The sequence below is a fragment of the Rhamphochromis sp. 'chilingali' genome, assembly GCF_963969265.1.
Source record: "Rhamphochromis sp. 'chilingali' genome assembly, chromosome: 14".
Classification (NCBI taxonomy): Eukaryota; Metazoa; Chordata; class Actinopteri; order Cichliformes; family Cichlidae; genus Rhamphochromis; species Rhamphochromis sp. 'chilingali'.
The window spans coordinates 25,358,069-25,381,923 of NC_137941.1; the positions used below are offsets into that span (position 1 = coordinate 25,358,069).

Below are 23,855 nucleotides of genomic sequence, written 5' to 3' on the forward strand. Positions count from 1 at the left end.
ATTTTACTATAGAAAATTATTTTGATTAACCCAAATAGTGATATTGACATAAATCAATAGTTTTTAAACTATTTATGTTACAGCATTTAATAAAATGAATTAACAACAACCTTTCTGTGTCTTAAATACATAAACAATCGTTTGCAATCATTAACCAACCTCTTTCTGCTTCCAAGGGTGCTAATCATGCTGAATCAGCTAGCCAACCTCCTCCATGCGCATCTCTTAGCCAGTCTTTCCACACCACAAACAAATGACATGCATACACAATAAAAAACGAATTCAACCACATTGAGTAAACTTTCAAAGTTATAGCATGTGACAGATAAATAAAACACATAGTTTTGCATGAGTACCCTCAAAAACAAACGCTTTTACTCACTCTGAAGCAACGTGTTTGCGTCGCCTCACCGAGAACAGAACAGGAAGTCTGACACAATAAAAGAGGAAGTGCTAAGGTACTCTTCAAAATAAAAGTGCAAAGTGGCTTTGCCGGCATTTACAGTGAGTAAGTAATAGATGGATGAATGGATGAAAGGATGGGTGGAAATTCTAATTTTTCCAATTACCTGCTTATTGACTGCTGTTTATGAAAGATGGATGTAGCCACAGTGACATCATTTGTCCATTCTGACAAATGATGTCAATTTTATCTCATTTATTACTATCACTGTAGTACCTTTAGTGAGGCCCTTAAATTCAAAATGTTGCAACTGTCTTAATTTTTAACAAGCCGTTTATTAGGTTTTAATAAAGTTATGTGATAGAAGTAAAAAATGGAGAAGCATGAAAACTTTACAGAGAATTGTCCCCACATCATTGACTACTCACCACAGAGGATGAGTTTACTTGTTATCATTATAGACCGCAAAACAGCTGCTTGTAGCATTTAAACTTTAAGTTTAGACCAGGGGTGGGGAATTCCAGGTTCAAGAGCTGGTGTCCTGCAGGTTTTAGATCTCACCCTGGGTAGACACACCTGAATCAAATGATTAGTTCATTACCAGGCCTCTGGAGAAATTCAAGACATATTGAGGAGGTCATTTAGCCATTTAAATCAGCTGTGTTGGATCAAGGACACATCTAAAACCTGCAGGACACCAGTACCGGTCCATGAGTCATTTGGTACCGAGCCACGAGAGTTGAGGTTTGGTTGTGAAATTTATGGTTTTCAGAGTTTTTATCGTAATTTGGTTTCCCTGGGTCCTTTCCCATATTGTATTTGTGTGTCTTATTTTGAAAGAAATATTTACGCATTAGCATAGCGACCAGAGAGCATTAAGGGGCAGAGAGGAGGATGTTACTGTCAATGTTGTTGGTGCATTTCAGGAGGACGCTGCTAATAAAATTACACAGTTACACAATGAATTCGCGTTTATTATTATTCAGTTAAAAGGACTAGATGTTACAGTCCCTGATAATGCATTGCTTTAGATGGAGAGACTCTTGAGGGATGGCTGTTATGAGGAAAGGCAGCCCAAAAACTGCCAGTAGCACACTTTGTTGTGAGCCTCAACTTTCGGTCTTTTACCCAGGCTAATCTGCCATTTTCCTTCCTTGGTTAGGTTTAGGGATTAGAGATGGATCTAGATTATCATTTTAAATTTGGGACACATCATCAGTAGTGGACCTTGGATTATCATTATAGTTTTGACCATTATCACTAGACACCCTCACCCAAGGAGGCCCTGCCAGGGTTGATCAGGCCCTGGAGCATGTCACTGGTTTATGTTAAATTGTTATTTCTCTTCTTCTTTCTTCTGTTTTGGTTTCCTACAGTTTATTTCCTATTTCTATCTACTGCAACTGAGAAATAATACTTACCTCTTTAGCATTTATGGAGCCTAACTTCTTCAAAGGGATAGAAAAGGTGATAGAGAGAAGTAAGACAAAAGGGACAAGATAGGAGAGAGCAAAGAGGAGAGCCGGAAGGTATGCTCTACCTCCCCACTGCCTCCCATAAAAGGAAAGAAGAGGGGAATATTTCTTTTCTCTCGTGGTTAGCTGATTGCCTTAACTGCCCAAGTGATGTCAGCCCTTTTTAACCATAGCCAGTGACTGGTCCTCTCAGCAGTGTTAGCTAGTTCTCTTATAACCTGCCGTTGCGCCTGTCCTCTGATCCCAATCTCTCTAAGCAGTTTTGCTGTTGTGTTGGCAACAAAGCCCCTGCACCCCACTTCCACTGGGTGCACCTTGATCTTCCAGCCTCTGTCTTCTGCCTCAGCTGCCCAAGTTGGCATAGCGTAGCTTCTTACACTCAAATGCTTCCTCAATTGTTTCCTCCCATGGTACCGTCAGCTCAATGATGTACGCAAGTTTTTGGGAGTTAGACCAAAGAACGAGGTCTGGTCGCAGAGTAGTTGTTACGATCTCTGTGGGAAAAATTTGCCTCTGATCCAAGTCCGCTTGCATCTGCCAATCCCTGGCGGCCTTCAGCGGGCCCAGGTCTGGGTTTGAGGGTCTTGTCCTCAGCTTGTCTCCTTCCCGGACAAATGTTGATGAAAACTGATGCTCCTCTTGGTTCGTGAAAGGTTGAGCGTTAATGGATTTTCTTTTGCACTCAACTTTCTCGGCTAGACACCTGAGAACCTGGTTGTCTCCATGTGTATCTGCCCTGAGTAAGGCTAGTCCTACAACCAAGATGTGCTTGAGTGTTGCTGGGACTGTACACAGGGGGCAGGATGGGTCCTTTCCAAACCACAGCTGCAGATTTATTGGGGAAGGTAGCACATTGTATGTCGCTCGGATGATGAAACTTAGTCTATTAGATTCCATGCCCCAGATTTCACTCCGTGAGAGTTTCCTCTTTTCCACACTCTCCTAATTCATCCAGCAACCCTGCTTGGCCAGTGCCACAGCTCTGGCATGTCTGGCTGTTTCCTCCTGTCGACGCACCTCCTCCACTACCATTTTCCGAAGTTCGGTTACAGATGCCTGTTGCCACCGAGGTGTTACTGCGCCAAGACCAAATCCTCCTCTACCCTGTTGGACGTGACCCACCACGTCACGATGCTGAAGAGCGGCTTTCGCCTGTAGCACAGATGTGGCTGGGGTCCACTTCATCCACGTTGCTAGGGTGGGAGCAGTGCCTCTCACTATGGGGTCCCAGGAGTCCGTGAGTGACATCTCAAGCCTCACTTTTGCACATTTAAACTCCTCAACCAGGCTAGGGTTAGGCAATGACAGTATTGCTGTAGACTCCAATGCTGCTGAGGCACTTGGGAAGTCCAAGCCACTTCTTAACGTAGGAGCTCACTAGCCTCTCTAGTCGATTGGCATGATTGAGTGAGACCTCGTACATTTTCAATGGCCACAGTAGTCTGGGTAATAATCCAAACTGGAAGCACCAGAGCTTCAGTTTCCCTGGGAGTGCAGTGTTGTTAATCTGCTGAAGGTCATCAGCCAAGTTCTGCCTTAGTTGTTCTAGGTGCCACGTATCATTGAGGTCTGCATTATACCACCATCCCAGGCTCTTTATGGGGCTTCTCTAAGACTGTTGGAATTGGTTCTCCACTGATATAGAATTGCTCGACTGTCAGTTTTCCTTTTATGATGGAGATGCTGCGAGATTTACTTGGCTTAAACTCCATTCTTGCCCATTCTATGTTTTCCTGAAGCTTCTGTAGCAATCGCCTAGTACATGGTTTTGTTGTTGTAATGATGGTCATGTCCATGTAGACCCTGATGGGAGGAAGACGAAGGCCCCTCTTGAGTCTCTCACCTCCCACTATGCCCGCATGACCAACTTCATTGCCATGATAACTGCCAGAGGGGAAATTGTGCAGCGTGCCATTACTCCAATTTCCAGGTGCTGCCAGGCTGTGGTGGTGTTCTCAGCTGTCACACAAAACTGTAAATCCTGAAAGTAGGTCTTGACCAGTCTTGTGATGTGGTTTGGTATGCTGAAATAGTTGAAGGCCATCCACAAGATCTCGTGTGGAACTGACCCAAAGGCGTTGGCAAGGTCTAAAAAGACCACATAAAGGTCTCTTCGTTCTTTCTTGGCAGTTTGGATCTGGTGCCAGACGACGCTGGCATGCTCCAGACATCCCGAGAAGCCTCTGCACTGATGTGTCAATATAGTTGTTTCTTTGCAGGAAGGTAGATAGCCTTTTCGCCAAAACACTGAAGAAGATCTTTCCTTCTACGTTCAGCAGGCTGATCTGGCGAAACTGGCTGATGGATGAGGAGTTCTTCTCCTTAGGGATCAGAATACCTCCTGCTCTTCGCCAAGCCTTTGGAATCATTCCTTTCTGCCACGCTACCTTCATCAGCTTCCACAGGTATTTGAGGACTCATGGGGTGTTTTTATAGAGCCTATATGAGATGCCATTAGGTCCTGGGTCCGATGCTGCTCTTGCCTGCTTCACTACCTTCTCCACTTCACTCCATGTAGGTGGTCTTATGTCCATTTGGTGTTCAGGTGCCTGGATGGGTGGCATATCACTTGGAATGGTAACTGGCTCATGCCTCTGATCATCAGAGTAAGTTTTCCTCAGATGATCTTCCAGGTCTTTTATGGGCATTTTGAGGCACCCGCTCTTCTCTTTGACAAAAAGGCTCGTAACAAAGTTGTATGGGTTGCTGTAGAAAAGGGTCCTTGTCCGTTCTTTCTTCTTACGTTGTCGTCTGAGGTGTTCTGCTCTTTGGAGCTTAGTAAGTTTATGCTTTATTTCCTCCTGCAGGGCAGTGAGTCCCTCCCTTTCTGTCTCATAGGCCCTCCTCCATTGTTTCCTCAGTTGTCTTCACTCTTTCACTAATCTATCAATTTCCTGCTGTCTCCAGGACTTTAACTGGTTTAATTGGCCTCTCTGCTGTCTCTGAGTTCTTTACCCCAAATCGCTCTGCCCCATAGCTGTAGATGATGGCTCCCAAGTTCTATTCAATTCAATTCAATTCAATTTTATTTATATAGCGCCGAATCACAACAAAAGTCGCCTCAAGGCGGTCCAGCTTCCTTTCAACTGGACCCTTTTGTTGATCTAGTGTAAGAGCCAGTTCCGAGTCAATGGTTTCCCACTCTCTTTTGTCACTGGATCTGGGCCACAGAATCTGATCTTTCCTACCATCTTCCTTTCCCTTGCTGGTACTGGTTGGCTAGACTCAGTGTTGGAAGATTCTGTTGGCTGTTTCTGGATGAGTTCTGGGCTGGAACATAGTGTTGATTGTGGTTGGCTTACATCTATACACAAGTGCTGTTGGTGGCTAAACTCCAAGCTAGGGGCTGATATTAAATGGCCGGGCCCTGAGCTAGAATCTAATATTGAGTGTGGCTGGCTAAGCTCTAGACTGGGAACTGCTACTGGCTGGATTTGACTGAGTTCCGATCTGGAGACTATGGGGGAGTCTGTACGACAATGAACTTCGAACGGGGTGCTGATACCCTAAGGACTGTGGGGATTGCTCAGGATTTTCTATGAGTCTGTTGTGGCCAGTGCGATCCTCTATGCTGTTGCATGCTGGGGGAGCAGGCTGAGGGTAGCAGATGCCAACAGACTCAATAAACTAATCCGTAAGGCCAGTAATGTTGTGGGGATGGAGCTGGACTCCCTCAAGGTGGTGTCGGAGAGGCGGATGCTGTCCAAGATAAAGACAATGTTGGATAACACCTCCCACCCACTCCATGACATGCTGGTCAGTCACAGGAGCTCGTTCAGTGAGAGACTGAGATTACCGAAAAGCACCACTGAACGACACAGGAAATCTTTCCTGCCTGTGGCCATCTCCCTGTACAACGCATCCACTTAACACACTGGTTACTGCTACAACTACACATGTTTCTTTTCCAGCTATTTATTAATGAGTGACTTATGTATGTATGTATATATATGTATATGTAACCAGTATGTAACAAAATATATAAACAATGGGCAAATCAGAAGATTTCAGGAACGACAGGAGCCCAGAGGATGGGTAACCACAATGAAAACACAACTGCAAATGATGAAGCAATAGTTCAACTGTATTTGAAATTTGTGCACTGTATTGCCTTTACAATAACAACCAAAATTGTGTGTGCGCGCACAGATACCCAAAATAAAAAAGAAAAGAATGTTAGACCCGGGTCTTTTAAAGTGTCAATAGGATCCAGATCAGGCCTGTTTGGTGATCTGGTGAGTTATTGGTGTGAGTTCAGTCCACGATCGATGTATGGTTTGCACTGTTTTGTCCTACCACAGTTCAGGCAACCAGACTTCAAGATTCAATTCCAAATGGGCTGTGGCTCGCCATCCATTGCAATGGAAAATTATTCCTCTTCTGCGGATTTCCACAAAGTCTGTAATCCAATGTTCTCCGAGGAGTCTCGGCTCCTTTCTCCAACTCAAAAAACCTGACCTAAGAGTGAGGTCAGAATTACTTCAAATGAACACGGTTCACACTTAACTAACACTTCTGTTTAAAGTATAAATCATGAACAAAATGTGTTTCAATTTCTAATGTTGTACAACTAATCAAATTCTAAACGTTTTCATTACATGGCAATGTAGCTATCACCAATCATTAAAGCAATTCACACTGCTCATTAAAAGCAGCAAACTCAATATACTCTGCTCACGGTCAAGTAACAACAGTGATGAATAAAAGTAACACAATAAAACATTTCAATACAACAGATAGACATACTGTTTTTTCCTTAACCTAACAACAGCTAATAAGTTCTCAACTAACGCTTAACAACGGGAGTGAGCGTTTAGCACACTCGCTAGCTACTTGCATAGTACCGTCACCATTAGCGTTTGTTTTTTGAAGCGAACAACATTAACATTTCAGGATGCCGATCAGCGGCTATAACAGTTTCGTTACTCACCAGTGCAAAGCACTTCGTATTCATAAAACTAGCTTCGGCTATCCAAATCTGGCGGCTAATCAAGCAGACACCAACAGCTTCGCTGTTTCAACAGCTACCACGTTTTCCCCACAGGTACTGCTATGGCGCGTGTGGTCTAAGCAGCGCAACCAAACATGAAAAACAAGGCGGGACAAACAATCCCATTGGTTGGACTGCATTTGTATCCAGGTCAAAAAATAACCTTTGAGAAACAAAATAAATAAATAAATAACACAAATAATGCAATTCCATACAAAATAATTTGGATTTTTTCTTTAGAGTCTCTCTCCAATCATGAGTGCTTTTAACTGAACAAAATAAAACACCTTTAATAATAATTACAATAAACAGTCTCTAATTCCATCTGTTTGCCACTGGGCTACATATATATTGTACTATTCTTAGTTAGCGTATTGTTTGTCTTGTCAATGTTGGTTTATGTTGGTTTATAATGGAGCACTGTAACAAAAAATAATTTCCCCCAGGGATCAATAAAGTATTCTGATTCTGATTCTGATTCGCCTGCCTCTGGACTTCAGTCGACTGATTTGACTTACTTCTTAAAAAGTATGTGTCAATGCAAGGCCCCTTTCTCAGCTCGCTGAGGCACTTCTTCCTGCCTTGGTGGATTTTAAGGCCCATGTCAGTTGTTAGTTTTGACAAGCCATAAATGCAGTTCTGCAGTTTCTTTCCTATCATCATTGATGGTCCATTATTAGCAATGCTGGTTGATCTATTTATCGTTGGTACCGTTCCGTGGTTCGTTGCCATTAAATCCGTCCAGAAAGGGTCTTCTTCCGCCCCTGCTCTCACAGATCCTAGAGGTATCTTCTCATTTGAGATTTCTGTAGCAATAATGGGTGCACCCAGGTTTGCTAAAAAGCGCTAGGGCCTGCTGGTATGAGGCGCTAACCCACACCAGCCACGTGGTGTGGGTTATTCCCTCCTGTCAGCTGTCTTTCCAAGGTGTCATCTGGTCTTTCCCTGATTGTCAGCTGCACTTTCGCAGCGGTCACTGGATCACTCCAGAGTTCTTATTCAGTTAAAAGGACTAGATGTTACAGTCCCTTTAAATTTACAAACATACCACAGTTTTTGGTCTTGGTTGTATCATTTTATTTTGTTGTATTTATCCGCGACACCTTAAAGGCCGGTCCATGAATATATTGTCTGACATTAAACCGCTCCATGGCGCCAAAAAAGTTGGGGACCACTGGTCCCCCACCCTTGGTTCAGACTAATGTACTACAGAATTAGTAGAATTCAAACTCTTTTGTGCCGTTTTGTCCTTTTGAACTTAACGCTGTGGTGTGGCATGATGACAGGACCCAGATGCAGGAGGTGGAGGTAGCTCAAAAGTCCAAGCACATAAAAATAAAAGAGGGGAATGTAAAGAAAAAATGCAAAGCCAACACAAGGAACTCAACCAGAGATTCAACAGCAGGATCTGACCAAGATCAAAGAGAGAGACAGGACCATATACAGTATACTGTGGGAGCATAGAGACAGCTATGAGGAAAAAACAGATGCAGAGAATCAACTGCAGGTGAAAACAACGAAGGCAGACAGTCACAAAAAAGGAAATGAACAGGAAATAAAACTTATGACTGTACACAAGAGAAAAAATACAAAAGTAAAACAGGAAACAAGCATTACTAGCTAAACAGTGACATCTAAACAGGAAACCCGAGCCCAGGAGCATCGGTACCGAACCAACACCAGTTTACATGATTGATTTTAAAGACTGTCAGACTTTCTGATTCATGCTGGAGAATCACACACACACACACACACACACACACACACACACACACACACACACACACACACACACACACACACACACACACACACAGTGCACTGTGCCAGAGGGAGACTGCCATGAGCAGCAACATACTTAGTTGCTATTTCTGCCACTGTCACACAGTCACCCGAGGTACAGGGTAATGGGCTTTTGACTCAGAGCCAAATTGGACCATGTCTTGATGTAGTGTGTGTTCGCTGTATGGACAGTATGTATGTGTGCTTCTTTACCCATGAGGATTATTGCAGTTTAATGAATTCTTAAATTGTGGCCCCAATAAAAATGTTTTACAACTAAAATGATGGGGAAAAAACACCTTATTGAAAGCTCTACAGCTTATTAGGGTTACAAAAGCACAGCAGCTTAAGATGCTCTTTGGAGATAAATTAGTACCTCCTACCCACTTGTACAAGTGTACGAGGCTAAAAGCATCTTAAGAAGAAACACCTGCAGCACGAACTGCAACACACGTGGTTCCTTTGGAGGTTTTATTGTTCAGGTTCTTCTTTGTAGCATGTTAATGCTTACTCTTATATAACAGCCTCTGTTTGTCTGTATCATGGGGTAATTCTAGTAAAATGGGTAATGTCGGGTAAAAATCAGCTATAAAACAGACCAAAATAATTCAAGCAAAAACACTTCGGTGTGAGTTCAAATTTGTCCAAAGTCTGACTAGCAAAATATAAAGAAATAAGGATTTTCTCAAGACTGTTACACCGCATTGTAACTAATGTGATTACACCATCTGTGATTACAAATCTATATCATCAGGTTATTTTCATAATATATGGATCTATCTGAATTCCATTCACTTTTTTAATAATTGAGAATTTATCATATTGATACTAATATACTGATATATAGTAATATACTGATGCAGAAACATGTTGTGGTAATAGTGTAGTAATAGACCTTCTTTCAGTATATATCTACCTGTGAGCGAAGATGCTTCTGCTATGGGAATGGCGTTAGCCTAAGCTGACAACATCAGACAATGAGATAAAATGAGATTATACTTCATTTATTTACATTTGGGATTTTGTTACAGTTGAATAAACAACAATAACAACAACAACAAGAAGAAGAATATTATTTGACCATTATTTGCACATCCATCCATTCTCTTAAAGTTTTTCAAATTCAGCTGATTTTTTTAAAAAATATTTTAATTTACTTTTTTAACATAATATATATGTTTCTGAGTTTATGAACTTTTTTTTCCAGTATTACAGCATTTATAAACGTCTGATATACAGAATATGATGCTGGACATTAAACGGAATATAAATTATTTAAATGAGCTCAACTTTGATAATTGGCTTGCCTTCTGTAAAAGTGGCAAAGCAGCTGGTTAAATGTACGGCATTCAATCAACTAATCATTTCTCATAGTTGCTCATCTGAAAGTGCTGGCTAAGCATGCAAGTAGTCAACTTGCCTGTTCTGTTAGACCGGACAGGTTGGAGCTGTTGCGCCCTTTGCATCATTTCCTTGATTGTGTACTAAAGGAGTTAATACCAATTTTTTTCCCGCTCATCTGTTATGATGATAAATCACTAAAGCGCATTTACTTGTTAATGCTAGCTCTATTTCCTCAAAAATCACTGATCGTAACAGATCTCAGAGCAGGTTAAATAGAACCAGTGGCACCTTGGACTCCCATCACTTTACTGCAAAAGGCCAGAGCAACAGAAAAACACTGCTGGCCTCTCAGCTTGCCCAGCTCAGGTCACTGTTAAAGAAAGTCAAATCCACACAGAAACAGTGTCTGACAAGGCAAGCACTACTTGCTGAACTTTTCCAGTAGTACAGTTTTATGTGTAGTGAAGCAGAGTGGTTTATTGCTGGTTTGAAAAATTCCTCTACCACTTTTCAAAGTCAGCTAATAGCGAAATTTTTTTTTTTTTTGGTAATGCAGTAGATAGTTATTAATTATAATAGTATTATTTTACATTTTCCAGCAAGGAAGGAGAACAGAAAGGTGAAGACGTCCATGGATAGTGCAGACAGGAAGCACAAAAACGTAATAGTTAATGCAAAGCATCAGCCCAAAAATACAGAGGTCCCTACATGTGCAAGTTCATAGCGAGCTGCAGACACGGTCTAAAACATGGGCATACATTAAATGCAGCACTGTAAGTGGCATCAACAATGAACCAGAGCAGTGAACCGTGAACCTTAAAGAGGCCAAAGAGTCCAGCTGGGCGTGAACTAGTGCATTTACACTTGATGACAGGTAACTATCAACGACAAATATTGCCATAACCCCACCCCTCACAACACACACACACATGCACACAGATATGCACACAGACGGCAAAGCGTTGATAAGTGGTTACCTATCACATGGCTGGTTGAATCTGCAGTGGAGCAGATGATGGATTGATTCAGAGTTGGTTTTATCATTCAGACTTTATCTTCTTGTACTTTTTCATCAAACACAATCTATTTGATTTTAAAGCCCCCTAATATTTCAAATAAAAGTATGAATTCAGATAGAAATGACCAGGGGATTTGTGATGGTCGGTCTTATAAAGGCATAACTTTTTTAAAGACCTGAAAGTTTTTTAAACAATGTCTTTTTATTAAGAGGTTTTCCTTGTATACATATATATATAAACATATATATTATACATATAAACAGAAAGAAAAGGGTTACAGATGATCTGCAAGTAGTACATTTAGGCGGTGAAATGAGTTCAGAAATCTGAATATCTTCAACTGTGAAATAAAAGGGGGGAAAAGAAAAAGAAAAAAGGGAAGTAAAGAGAAGAAAGAAAGAGAAATATAAACATATGTATGATATACAGTGGGGCAAAAAGTATTTAGTCAGCCACCGATTGTGCAAGTTCCCCCACTTAAAATGATGACAGAGGTCAGTAATTTGCACCAGAGGTACACTTCAACTGTGAGAGACAGAATGTGAAAAAAAAATCCATGAATTCACATGGTAGGATTTGTAAAGAATTTATTCGTAAATTAGGGTGGAAAATAAGTATTTGGTCACCTCAAACAAGGAAAATCTCTGGCTCTCACAGACCTGTAACGTCTTCTGTAAGACGCTTTTCTGTCCCCCACGCGTTACCTGTATGAATGGCACCTGTTTGAACTCATCATCTGTATAAAAGACACCTGTCCACAGCCTCAAACAGTCAGACTCCAAACTCCGCCATGGCCAAGACCAAAGAGCTTTCGAAGGACACCAGGAAAAGTATTGTAGACCTGCACCAGACTGGGAAGAGTGAATCTACAATAGGCAAGCAGCTTGGTGTGAAAAAATCAACTGTGGGAGCAATCATCAGAAAATGGAAGACATACAAGACCACTGATAATCTCCCTCGATCTGGGGCTCCACGCAAGATCTCATCCCGTGGGGTCAAAAATGATCATGAGAACGGTGAGCAAAGATCCCAGAACCACACGGGGGGACCTGGTGAATGACCTGCAGAGAGCTGGGACCAAAGTAACAAAGGTCACCATCAGTAACACACTACAACGGCAGGGAATCAAATCCCGCAGTGCCAGACGTGTTCCGCTGCTGAAGCCAGTGCATGTCCAGGCCCGTCTGAAGTTTGCCAGAGAGCACATGGATGATACAGCAGAGGATTGGGAGAATGTCATGTGGTCAGATGAAACCAAAGTAGAGCTTTTTGGTATAAACTCAACTCGTCGTGTTTGGAGGAAGAAGAATACTGAGTTGCATCCCAAGAACACCATACCTACTGTGAAGCATGGGGGTGGAAACATCATGCTATGGGGCTGTTTTTCTGCCAAGGGGACAGGATGACTGATCCGTGTTAAGGACAGAATGAATGGGGCCATGTATCGTGAGATTTTGAGCCAAAACCTCCTTCCATCAGTGAGAACTTTGAAGATGAAACGAGGCTGGGTCTTCCAACACGACAATGATCCAAAACACACCGCCCGGGCAACAAAGGAGTGGCTCCGTAAGAAGCATTTGAAAGTCCTGGAGTGGCCTAGCCAGTCTCCAGACCTCAACCCCATAGAAAATCTGTGGCGGGAGTTGAAAGTCCGTGTTGCTCGGCGACAGCCCCAAAACATCACTGCTCTCGAGAAGATCTGCATGGAGGAATGGGCCAAAATACCAGCTACTGTGTGTGCAAACCTGGTAAAGACCTATAGTAAACGTTTGACCTCTGTTATTGCCAACAAAGGTTATGTTACACAGTATTGAGTTGTATTTTTGTTATTGACCAAATACTTATTTTCCACCCTGATTTACGAAAAAATTCTTTACAAATCCTACCATGTGGATTCATGGATTTTTTTTTCACATTCTGTCTCTCACAGTTGAAGTGTACCTCTGGTGCAAATTACTGACCTCTGTCATCATTTTAAGTGGGGGAACTTGCACAATCAGTGGCTGACTAAATACTTTTTTGCCCCACTGTATCCCAAAGTAACATAATCCCTGCAAAATAATCCCATTCATTCCCACCCAGGTCACTCCCCTAGACCTGTACACTATATTTCCACACCTGACATAAGAGAGTTTGCTGAAAAATTCTTATAGATTTTGAAATGCATCAAGGAAGGGACCCCACATGCTTTGAAATTTCCCAGAGTACTGGAGTGAGTGTCTTATTTTTTCCAGTTCTAGACACGCCATGAGGTCATATAACCACTGTTTGTGAGTGGGAGGGGCAGCGTCCTGCCACCTCAGTAGGATTGCCTTCCTGGCCAACAGGGAACAGAATGATAATGCCTGTTTTTTAGAGGCCGGTAGAAGCACCTCATTCCCACTGATGCCCCGAGGGCAAGAAGGGGGCCAGGGGCCAGCATCACACTGAGAATCCTGGACAGGGTATGAAAAATATCTGTCCAGAACTGAACGAGACTGGGACAAGACCAGTACATGTGGATCAGTGAGGCTTCAGCAGTTTTGCATCTGTCACAATATGGAGGGATTTCAGGATAGTCTGGACTTTGAGAAATGGGCTCTATGCACCACTTAATGATGTTGTGTTGACATGTTTGAGTAAGGAGGCCCATGTTTCGTCAGAGATTGTCATATTTAAGTCTTCTTCCCACAGTGTCTTGAGCTTGGATGAAGAGGTATGTGTCAAATTTAACATTTTATTGTAAAGCAGGGAAATCAGCCCTCTTCCTTGGTTGTATTGAGTTGTAGGATAGTTTCTAATAGTGTAGGCTCTAGTGGAGGGCATGAGCCTGAAGTCTGGGAACAAATAAAGTGCCTGACTTGTATCTGAAAAAGTGTGATGGTGGAAAACTATATTTATTAGCAAGTTGTTCAAATTATGCTAGTTTGTTGGCTATGAATAGGTCCTTAAAGCAAGTTATTCCACTTCTGTGCCACTCCACAAACTCACCGTCCTGGATAGAAGGTTTAAAGAGATGGTTAGATGCAATGAGGCTGAGAAGGGAGAAGTCACAAAGTTTAAAATATTTCCTAAACTGGCCCCATATTTTTAATGAGTGCACCACTACAGGGTTGGGGATGGAGTTGAATGGAGAGGATGAGAGTGGAGAACAAGTGCAGCTGGTAAGGATATACTGTTGTCACTATGCAATTCCATAGTCACCCAGTCAGGACAACCACTCCGATTGTGGTAAAAATACCAGAACACCAAACATCGTATGTTAGCAGCCCAATAATAAAAACGAAAGTTTGGAAGTGCAAACCCACCCTCAATTTTAGATTTTTGAAGATGCATCTTCTTAAGCCTTGGGCGTTTGCGCTGCCTTAAATAAGATGAGATGACAGAGTCCAGCTCATTGAAAAATGTGCTGGGAATGAAAATGGGTAAGGCCTGGAAAAGGTATAAAAATTTGGGTAGAATGGTCATTTTAATTGAATTGATATGTCCTCCCAGAGACATAGAGAGTGGTGTCCAGTGGGTGATGGACCGCTTCACTTGGTTCAGCAATGCACTCACATTTTCTTTGGAAAGGTTTTTATGTATTTTTGTCACTGCGATTCCCAAATATGTTTTTTTTTTCCTTTCAACTCTGAAGGGCAAGCTGGTGAAGTCTAACATACTTGCTTTGCTAGTAAAACACACATTGCAACTTCTTATCTGGTGTGCGTCTTTTATTTTGACAGCGAATGCGCACATGTGGACCACTTATGTGCACCCCTGGATATGACATATATTTGATGATGTCAAAGACATTGTCCTAAACTGGACTAACAAAGGACCATGAGTCTAACATGAAACTGAACATACAAACATCTGCTGATGAAAATGTGTTGATGTATTGGTCTGTTATGAAGCTATTGCAATTTCTAATGTGTTTTTATCACTTTCTGATGTTTTATTAATTAAACAATATATGTATTAATTGTTGTGTTATCTATAGATATAGTATTTATATCTATTTATTTATAGTGTAGTAAAAATACTTAATTATTACTGTTTAAATGACTAATGTATTAGTAGTGATGTTGTGCTGAGGGTTAAAATGCCTTTTTGTCTTTTGGTATACTACGAAATGGCAATAAACCATTAATATATGTCTATGTGCTTGGATTTATTTTATCCTATTCAAATTCAATTTCTGATACATTTTATTTTGAAACATTTAAAATGGTTCTTTAAAGAACCACTCAAAAAAGGTTCTTTAAAATGGTTTTACCTTGCCAATAAGCCCTCTTCTGTTTTTTTCACACAGCAACAGTAGCAAAGATGCTCATCATTATTTCTCCTTAATCTGTTGCACCTGTAAATGAAGGTGCCCTAGAGTTATATAATGCTCCCCTCAGTTAAGGGCATCACAGGACACACACAAACAACCCCCACTATTTCTGCCTTTCAAAGCTGTAGCCCAGGATCCCTTCAAAGGCACTTTGAAGGGATCCTGATTACCAAGCTGCCTATAACTAGCATCTAAGCACAGTGCTTTCAGTGCACATGCCTAAGAAACTTCAGCACTCACATTCATATCAAATAATAGGAAATGCTAAGGTTGGTCAGTGCAAATGTATTTGTGACCTCCTTCAATCTCACATATGAACAGTGTACGTGAAGAGAACATGTTAATGTATGAATGTAACTCATATGGCCTGTATATTAGCAAAAGAGTCACGTGCACGGGGAGAATTTAAGGACAGAGCCGTTCACACCTTCACGTTCCATTCTCATACCCATCCTGATGAATATGAACCAGACAGCTCTCCTGTAGCGCAATTCATAGCAGCAGGAAAACAAAGAGGGCAGAAGTACAGGACAATGGTATAATGAGACTAACATGAGAAGGATGATAAAGGAATTAAAGGGAGAGTGTTCGTGTGTGTGCGTTTGTGAGATTACAGCACATAACCAAGATATCTTTTGTATCTTTTGTTAGGGGTGGAGTGCTAGAATGAGCGCTCCAGTTCGCCACTGCTGCTGGCAAGGTCTGCATCACACCACCTGTTTAATGTGCAGTGGCAGTCCACATGCTCCACACTGGTCCATTTAAACTGAACTTTGGTCAGTCGCAGGCCTGTCTCTGCCTGATCTACATGGAGTACACAATGCCTAAATTTCACTACATGATCCATTATTGGATTTCATAATATCGGTCTTATTCACAGTGTTGTGAGAGGTCACCTCTGGAAATGCACTCCTGGGACATTCAGTCTGTATCACCACATTCTACATGAAGCCAAATTAAACCTTCATTTTCTTGAAGGGCAGTTAAACAGAGTTATAGCTGCTCTCTGGTTGAAATTGAAAACAATCCATTTACATATTTATTCAGCACCACTACATATAAAGAGTGATGCTCAGTGGTAGTCTGAGCATCAGCTACACAGATGCAGCTGTGCTGTTGGTGGGAATCATTTGTTACTCTAATGTTAATCATTGCTTTACTTTTGTTTGCATTTTTATGCTTAATCATAATTATGGTTGACTTATAGTCCCTCATATAAGGGACAGTTGATTGTCAATATCCAGTCAAAGTTTAGTTTCAGCTCTTCAACAGGATCCTTCCTTGTTAGGTGAATTACATAATTAACATCCCTTATTTAAAATCATGAACAAAACAGGACAGCAACAGCAAGGCAGCCAAGCAGGACATTTATCTCCTGTTGTCTTATTCCACACACACACGCACACACACACACACACACACACACACACACACACACACACACACACACACACACACACACACACACACACACACACACACACACACACACACAACCTCTTTGGTTTGGATTTATGTTTCAAAGAATACAGAAATACAAATAGAAGTTCCTCAGTGGGGACTGTGTCACCAAAGCATTTTCATAGTCTGGACATTGGCTGTAAATAATACCTGAAAAAGGTGTTTGCACCATTTGAAGGTTTTATACCAAGTCTGTAGTTTCTGGATGCTTCATTTTATTGCAAATTTATAATGTTTTTATTTCAATTACAGACATGTAATTGAAATAAAAACTAAACACTGATACATACATCATTAATTGAAGTACTGGCAAAGTATTGAAGTAATTTGATTTTGCCACCCTGTGCACTTTCTGACAACACAGTTGTTGACAGATAGATCCCTTGCCAGTCCATCATTCCATCTACTGTAGCACTTACACACACACACACACACACACACACACACACACACACACACACACACACACACACACACACACACACACACACACACACACACACACACACACACACACACACATTCTATCAAACATCAAATATCCCCTGGATATGAGTAATTAGTTTAGCAAATACAAGCTTTTGTAATGTACTGCACATAAAAAAAGAGGCTGCTGTATGCAGAGCGGCCTGCCTTAGAACTTAACCTAAGACTATGTAGATGCAAAGGAAAAGGGTTTTTTTTTGCCATTTCCAGTGGACTTTTTTTTAACGTCAAACTAGTTACATGTGCTCATGTTTTTGATGCTCCTTTAAACACACATAAAAATATAGACAGTGCAGTGTCTTATGCGACAATGTTGGCCAGGTGATCTCAGGTCTCACATACAGCGGGGCAAAAAAGTATTTAGTCAGCCACCGATTGTGCAAGTTCCCCCACCTAAAATGATGACAGAGGTCAGTAATTTGCACCAGAGGTACACTTCAACTGTGAGAGACAGAATGTGAAAAAAAAATCCATGAATCCACATGGTAGGATTTGTAAAGAATTTTTTCGTAAATCAGGGTGGAAAATAAGTATTTGGTCAATAACAAAAATACAACTCAATACTTTGTAACATAACCTTTGTTGGCAATAACAGAGGTCAAACGTTTACTATAGGTCTTTACCAGGTTTGCACACACAGTAGCTGGTATTTTGGCCCATTCCTCCATGCAGATCTTCTCGAGAGCAGTGATGTTTTGGGGCTGTCGCCGAGCAACACGGACTTTCAACTCCCGCCACAGATTTTCTATGGGGTTGAGGTCTGGAGACTGGCTAGGCCACTCCAGGACTTTCAAATGCTTCTTACGGAGCCACTCCTTTGTTGCCCGGGCGGTGTGTTTTGGATCATTGTCATGTTGGAAGACCCAGCCTCGTTTCATCTTCAAAGTTCTCACTGATGGAAGGAGGTTTTGGCTCAAAATCTCACGATACATGGCCCCATTCATTCTGTCCTTAACACGGATCAGTCGTCCTGTCTCCTTGGCAGAAAAACAGCCCCATAGCATGATGTTTCCACCCCCATGCTTCACAGTAGGTATGGTGTTCTTGGGATGCAACTCAGTATTCTTCTTCCTCCAAACACGACGAGTTGAGTTTATACCAAAAAGTTCTACTTTGGTTTCATCTGACCACATGACATTCTCCCAATCCTCTGCTGTATCATCCATGTGCTCTCTGGCAAACTTCAGACGGGCCTGGACATGCACTGGCTTCAGCAGCGGAACACGTCTGGCACTGCGGGATTTGATTCCCTGCCGTTGTAGTGTGTTACTGATGGTGACCTTTGTTACTTTGGTCCCAGCTCTCTGCAGGTCATTCACCAGGTCCCCCCGTGTGGTTCTGGGATCTTTGCTCACCGTTCTCATGATCATTTTGACCCCACGGGATGAGATCTTGCGTGGAGCCCCAGATCGAGGGAGATTATCAGTGGTCTTGTATGTCTTCCATTTTCTGATGATTGCTCCCACAGTTGATTTTTTCACACCAAGCTGCTTGCCTATTGTAGATTCACTCTTCCCAGTCTGGTGCAGGTCTACAATACTTTTCCTGGTGTCCTTCGAAAGCTCTTTGGTCTTGGCCATGGCGGAGTTTGGAGTCTGACTGTTTGAGGCTGTGGACAGGTGTCTTTTATACAGATGATGAGTTCAAACAGGTGCCATTCATACAGGTAACGAGTGGGGGACAGAAAAGCTTCTTACAGAAGACGTTACAGGTCTGTGAGAGCCAGAGATTTTCCTTGTTTGAGGTGACCAAATACTTATTTTCCACCCTAATTTACAAATAAATTCTTTACAAATCCTACCATGTGGATTCATGGATTTTTCTTTCACATTCTGTCTCTCGCAGTTGAAGTGTACCTCTGGTGCAAATTACTGACCTCTGTCATCATTTTAAGTGGGGGAACTTGCACAATCGGTGGCTGACTAAATACTTTTTTGCCCCACTGTAGTTTCTCAGTTACTGCAATTGACAGTAGAGTAATATATTAAAAATACAGGATCTTTTGAGCCAAGCATCCTCAGCGTCTGTAGACAGTGCCTTTCAAATCAGTGCTAGTAGCTCAGTGTAAGAGGCCACAGCAGGGAGGTCTGATTATGAATGCTGAGACGATTGCAAGGACATAGCAGCCACTCACATAACATACTGTACAGTATATTGTCAGTGTCTTAGTAAGGTGGTGGGCCATGATGTGCTATGAAAACAGCTTCAATACTTCTTAACATTGATTCTGCAGGTCTCTGGAACGCCACTGGAAGGATGGATGTCGTTCCAAAAAAGGATTACTTTTTCCCTATGTTGGTCCAAAATCTCCCACAGATATTTAGTTATTGGGCTGAAGTGACTGTGAAGGCTGCAGCATGCAATTCAAAGTACTCAAGGTTTGGTTTAAATAGTCACCTGACTGTAATTATTGCAGTTCGTCTTGGCGTTCTGTGGTTGGCTATTCAATCTGTTCAATCTGTTCTTCACAGCTTTTATTATCTGCGGGCACATCTGTGTTATGGCTCTTATTGACCCAAGGTCATGTGTCTTTGACTCTAAAGTTCTGTTTGTCATTAACTATATTTAATTTGACTCTTAGTTTGGTTACTGCTATCTCCAGGTGTTTGAATTTAAAATGAGCTTGCAGTTTCTTGTGTATCCTTAAAAGTTTGAGTTGCTGGTTTTGCCTTATCCATGATCGAGTTTGTATTTCCTCCACTATGGTCTTCTAATTATAGTTCTCTGCTGAGTAGGTCATCTACTAATTGGAAGGTTGGTGGTTTGATCCCTGGACACTCATTGAGCGAGACACTGACCCCTAGGTGCTCTCTGAAGCATCAACTGCACGGTGAAAGTGTGTGAATGTTATAGAAAAGCAGAATACAACAGCGCTTTATTTTGGTAGCCCTTGTTTAGTCTTACGGTGTGTTCCCCACAGCTGTGTTCACTTTCCCTGTACAACTACAGTATGTATGCATTCATAGCCTTAGTTTGTTGTTGAGTTGTACCGCTATGGTCCACTGTTGCATACTATTTTGTTTATCATTACTGTGAGTCTGCGTTTGGCATCATCATCCACTGTCAAACCTGACGATGTGATGAGGTTTTCTAAATGCCTCTTCAGATGCTTACTATTATGTAAGTATTAATTGATTGGTAACTATTAGTCAGTACTGGTTTTGGCATTAAATTACATTACTCCTTTACAGAAAAAAGTAATGTAATTACTGTAATTTGTTACTTTGGGATGCATTACACCCACTACTGACCCTAAAGCATTTTGATCTTTGAACAGTTACATCTACAAAGTTGTATATGTACATGGATTTACTGTTTCCTTAACATTGCTGGATATATATATTTTTTAAACTCTGTGTTGCACACTTGCTTTTTGCAGGAAAATGTAATCCCGTGTGGGCCTAATGCAACACAGACAAAAAGGAGAAACTTAAGTTTGTGGTTTGGTTTGTTTGTTGTTTACTATACTGCTGAGGCCGTATTTTGTGTAGCTAGTGGGGCATTGGGAGTCGAGGCTGACTCAACTCCAAATCTGAGGGTGAAAGTTTGGTGTTTTATTTGGAGAAAACTCTCCAGATAGGTAGCTCATCAGTCCTCTCTCTTTAACACGAGGAGTTTCAAGGCCGTGGATTTACCAAGAGCGGAGTAGGTAGCAGACAGCAAGGGAATAAAAGAACAAGAGCAACAGCTGAAGGAATACTTTCCTTATCATTTACCCTGACAGTTCAAACAGTCTAGGAACTATCTGTGCAACCAAAAGAGACAGTTTTGTGTGATCTTTTCTCAGAGAAAGATTACGCTGTCATATCTTGAGACACTCTACTTGATTTGGGGAAGTTGTGAGGTAGATTTATTTGTCGCTGGCTGCACATTGTAATTCTACATCAGTGGTTGTTAATGCCTGTTGTTGTCCTCTTTTTGAGTTTTTGAAAAGGAGGTCCTGAGTTCAGCACCGAAATAGATGTCAGGCTGACAGGACAGTACAGAAGTGTAAATGTAGTGATGAACAGTATGAGAGGAGTGCAGAGATGAGCACTGACATGCTGCACAGGAGGAGAGAAGATGAGAGAAAAACTAAATAAGGAAGTAATTACAAAGTTTGGACTACAATAAAGTGATCCAAAGGTCTTTAAAGATGGGGTTTCATAACTGACAAGGGCAGCACGTCAAAATACACTTTGGTGTAGTTTTGCAATATTTATCGTGTAAATTTTCTGTTCGTGGTGTTGGGATACTTTATAATACTTACAATGAAAAAGGATAGAAGCAATTTGTCTTTTTCTTTGTAGTACACTTTGTGTTTCATTTCTTTTAAAATACTACAAAGATACTCATTACTTAAAAAATATCTTATTTGAGGAAATTTACACCATAATTCAGAAGAATTAAAAGGTAGTTGATGGGAAATTACACTAAAGTTGCAGGCTGTTTTATACGATATAGTTTGTAACAGCGGTTTCACTGGACTTTTTTCTGTGAACTGCTGGGACGTTTTTAGGAACAGTGCTCTCAGCATGTTGGGTTTTCTTTAGTTTCTTTAAGAAACATAGCTATGATTCTTGAATTGAGTCTACAGTAAGTTGATTGAGTCTATATCTCACAGTATCTTGAGTCTGTTGAAGGGGTTGGAGGTTAAAAATGCTGGGGTTAAGGAGGGTGCTTAAGAGACATGGTGGGCCTGCTCGTTGTCTTTGAGGCTAACATCCTGAGGCTACTTAGCTTCTACTAGAACAATGTAGCCCGCTGTGCAAGTTGCATTGTGGGTATAGCAGACATGATTATCATATGGCCTCAACTTTCCTTTCCTTTAACAGTTGTTCGAGCACTGCTGATAATATTAGAGTGCATATAATGAATAACAATGAACAAGGACAAATTAGAAGTACACATTTTGTATAAAGAGGGGATTACTGTAGAATTAGCAGTCATAACACATAGTAGGGAACTTTTTAACCTCGGGCTGATCAGACATAGTCAAGAAGAAGAAATCAAGACATAATAAGAACAATATATAAGTGAAAAAAATCCTTTCATGAGGGTTAGTCATATACATAGCTTACAGATGACTAGGACTTCCTGCAGAACAGTTCACTTAACAAATTCAGTAGTTTAGTTTTTTATTTTGTGTTGAAATCGCATACTTTATTGTAAAATTCTACAGTTTGTCTATTTTAGAAATATAACTCTGATAACAGTCTTAATATTCTGTGCAAAATTCTTCAAACTTAAAAAGAAGTTGCATGACCTGGAGGTCCGCTGAGTTTCCCAGTGCTGACATGTTTGCCTAAATTCAGAGGTTCTTTTTGCTTTTTGTGTTGTCATTGTGTAAAATCCACAAGACATCCAGTGTAATGCTGATTCACAGGAAGCTAAGTAATGGAGTGTGTCGCAGCCTGTTTCCAGCTTAGTTCTGCTGTCTGAGTCAAAGGTTGCCTATCTGCACCTTTCTGCAAATAGTGAAATAACTGAGTCCTGTCCCGGCGATGTGGGTAATATCATTGTGTTGTTGTAGTTACTGAGGTGTTATCAGCAAACTCGGCCACAGAGTTCTGTCCTTTTGAAGGACTCGGTGTACAAAGTGAGGTTTGACTGTCAATGGTTTGTTGATGAAAAAGTCCAGTATCAAGTAAGAGTATTATACTCAAGCCCAGAGTTCTGAGCTCGCCAAGTAGGTTCAGTTGTGCTAAATGCTGAATAAATGTGTATTTTCCTGATGTAGGTTTTATTGTTTTAACCTCCTAGGACCTGGCATCCACATATGTGGACATCACATTTTGGGATATTTAGACCAAAATACTCAATTTTGCTCTACAAGGGCCTGATATCCACTTACAAGGACATTATACTGCTACTGTTCTATCAAAATTTTAAACGAATATCCTCAGATGTGGCTCTCATTTTTCTTAAAAACAACAATAAGGTAAAAATAAAAAATCTGGTAATTCTTTGTTTTTACATTCATCTGGCCCCAATCAGCCCAAATATCAAAGACAAATTAAAAATGCATGTCGTGGAAGAGTCTTAGGAGGTTAAGGATATGTGATGGCTAAGCTGTGGGCAGTAGAGATGGCTTCCTCTGTTTGCAGGAAGTTCACACTGGTGGGGGTTCAGACTGACTGGGTCATGGTCTTGATGTGCCGGAGAACTAGTTTCTCAAAGCTTTGAATCCCTCAGTACCATATCGCCCTAAGGCATGAAGCTATTGCTGTAGGATGAATTTTTAATTCCATCAGATACTCATACAGAGAATATATAAATAAAATACACTATATCCTCTACACTGAACACATTCTGTCCAAGATTCAGACTTTACCGTGGTTTTGACTGTGAGAATCCAAGGCTGTTATTTTAGTTACAATTCAAACCCAAAACGTGGAATAGACATGCCGGTCTACCGTGTCCATTCGACACTTTGCCTCTCCAAAATGCGAAGTGGACACTCATGCAGAAATTGCATTACCAGCAGGGGTAGATAATATATTTAAAGCCACGGAGTCGGTAGTGAACAAAAAACTTAATTGTCAGAATTGATTAAGCTAGACATCTGATATGTGTATACATGTAAATGTGTTAATAATGTCTGTTTAAATGCTTTCCC

General features: G+C 41.2%; 1 protein-coding gene and 1 long non-coding RNA gene across 3 annotated transcripts in view; one reads left to right on the top strand and one right to left on the bottom strand.

Moving 5' to 3' along the window:
* kcnh3 (potassium voltage-gated channel, subfamily H (eag-related), member 3) overlaps positions 1-23,855 on the top strand; it is a 203,680-nt gene that overhangs the window by 105,991 nt on the left and 73,834 nt on the right. The window lies entirely within an intron of this gene.
* On the bottom strand, positions 5,942-7,206 carry LOC308410020. The gene is made up of 2 exons (XR_013974100.1): positions 6,809-7,206; positions 5,942-6,336 (listed from the first exon to the last, which is right to left on the bottom strand). It is a non-coding gene; the product is annotated as an uncharacterized lncRNA (long non-coding RNA).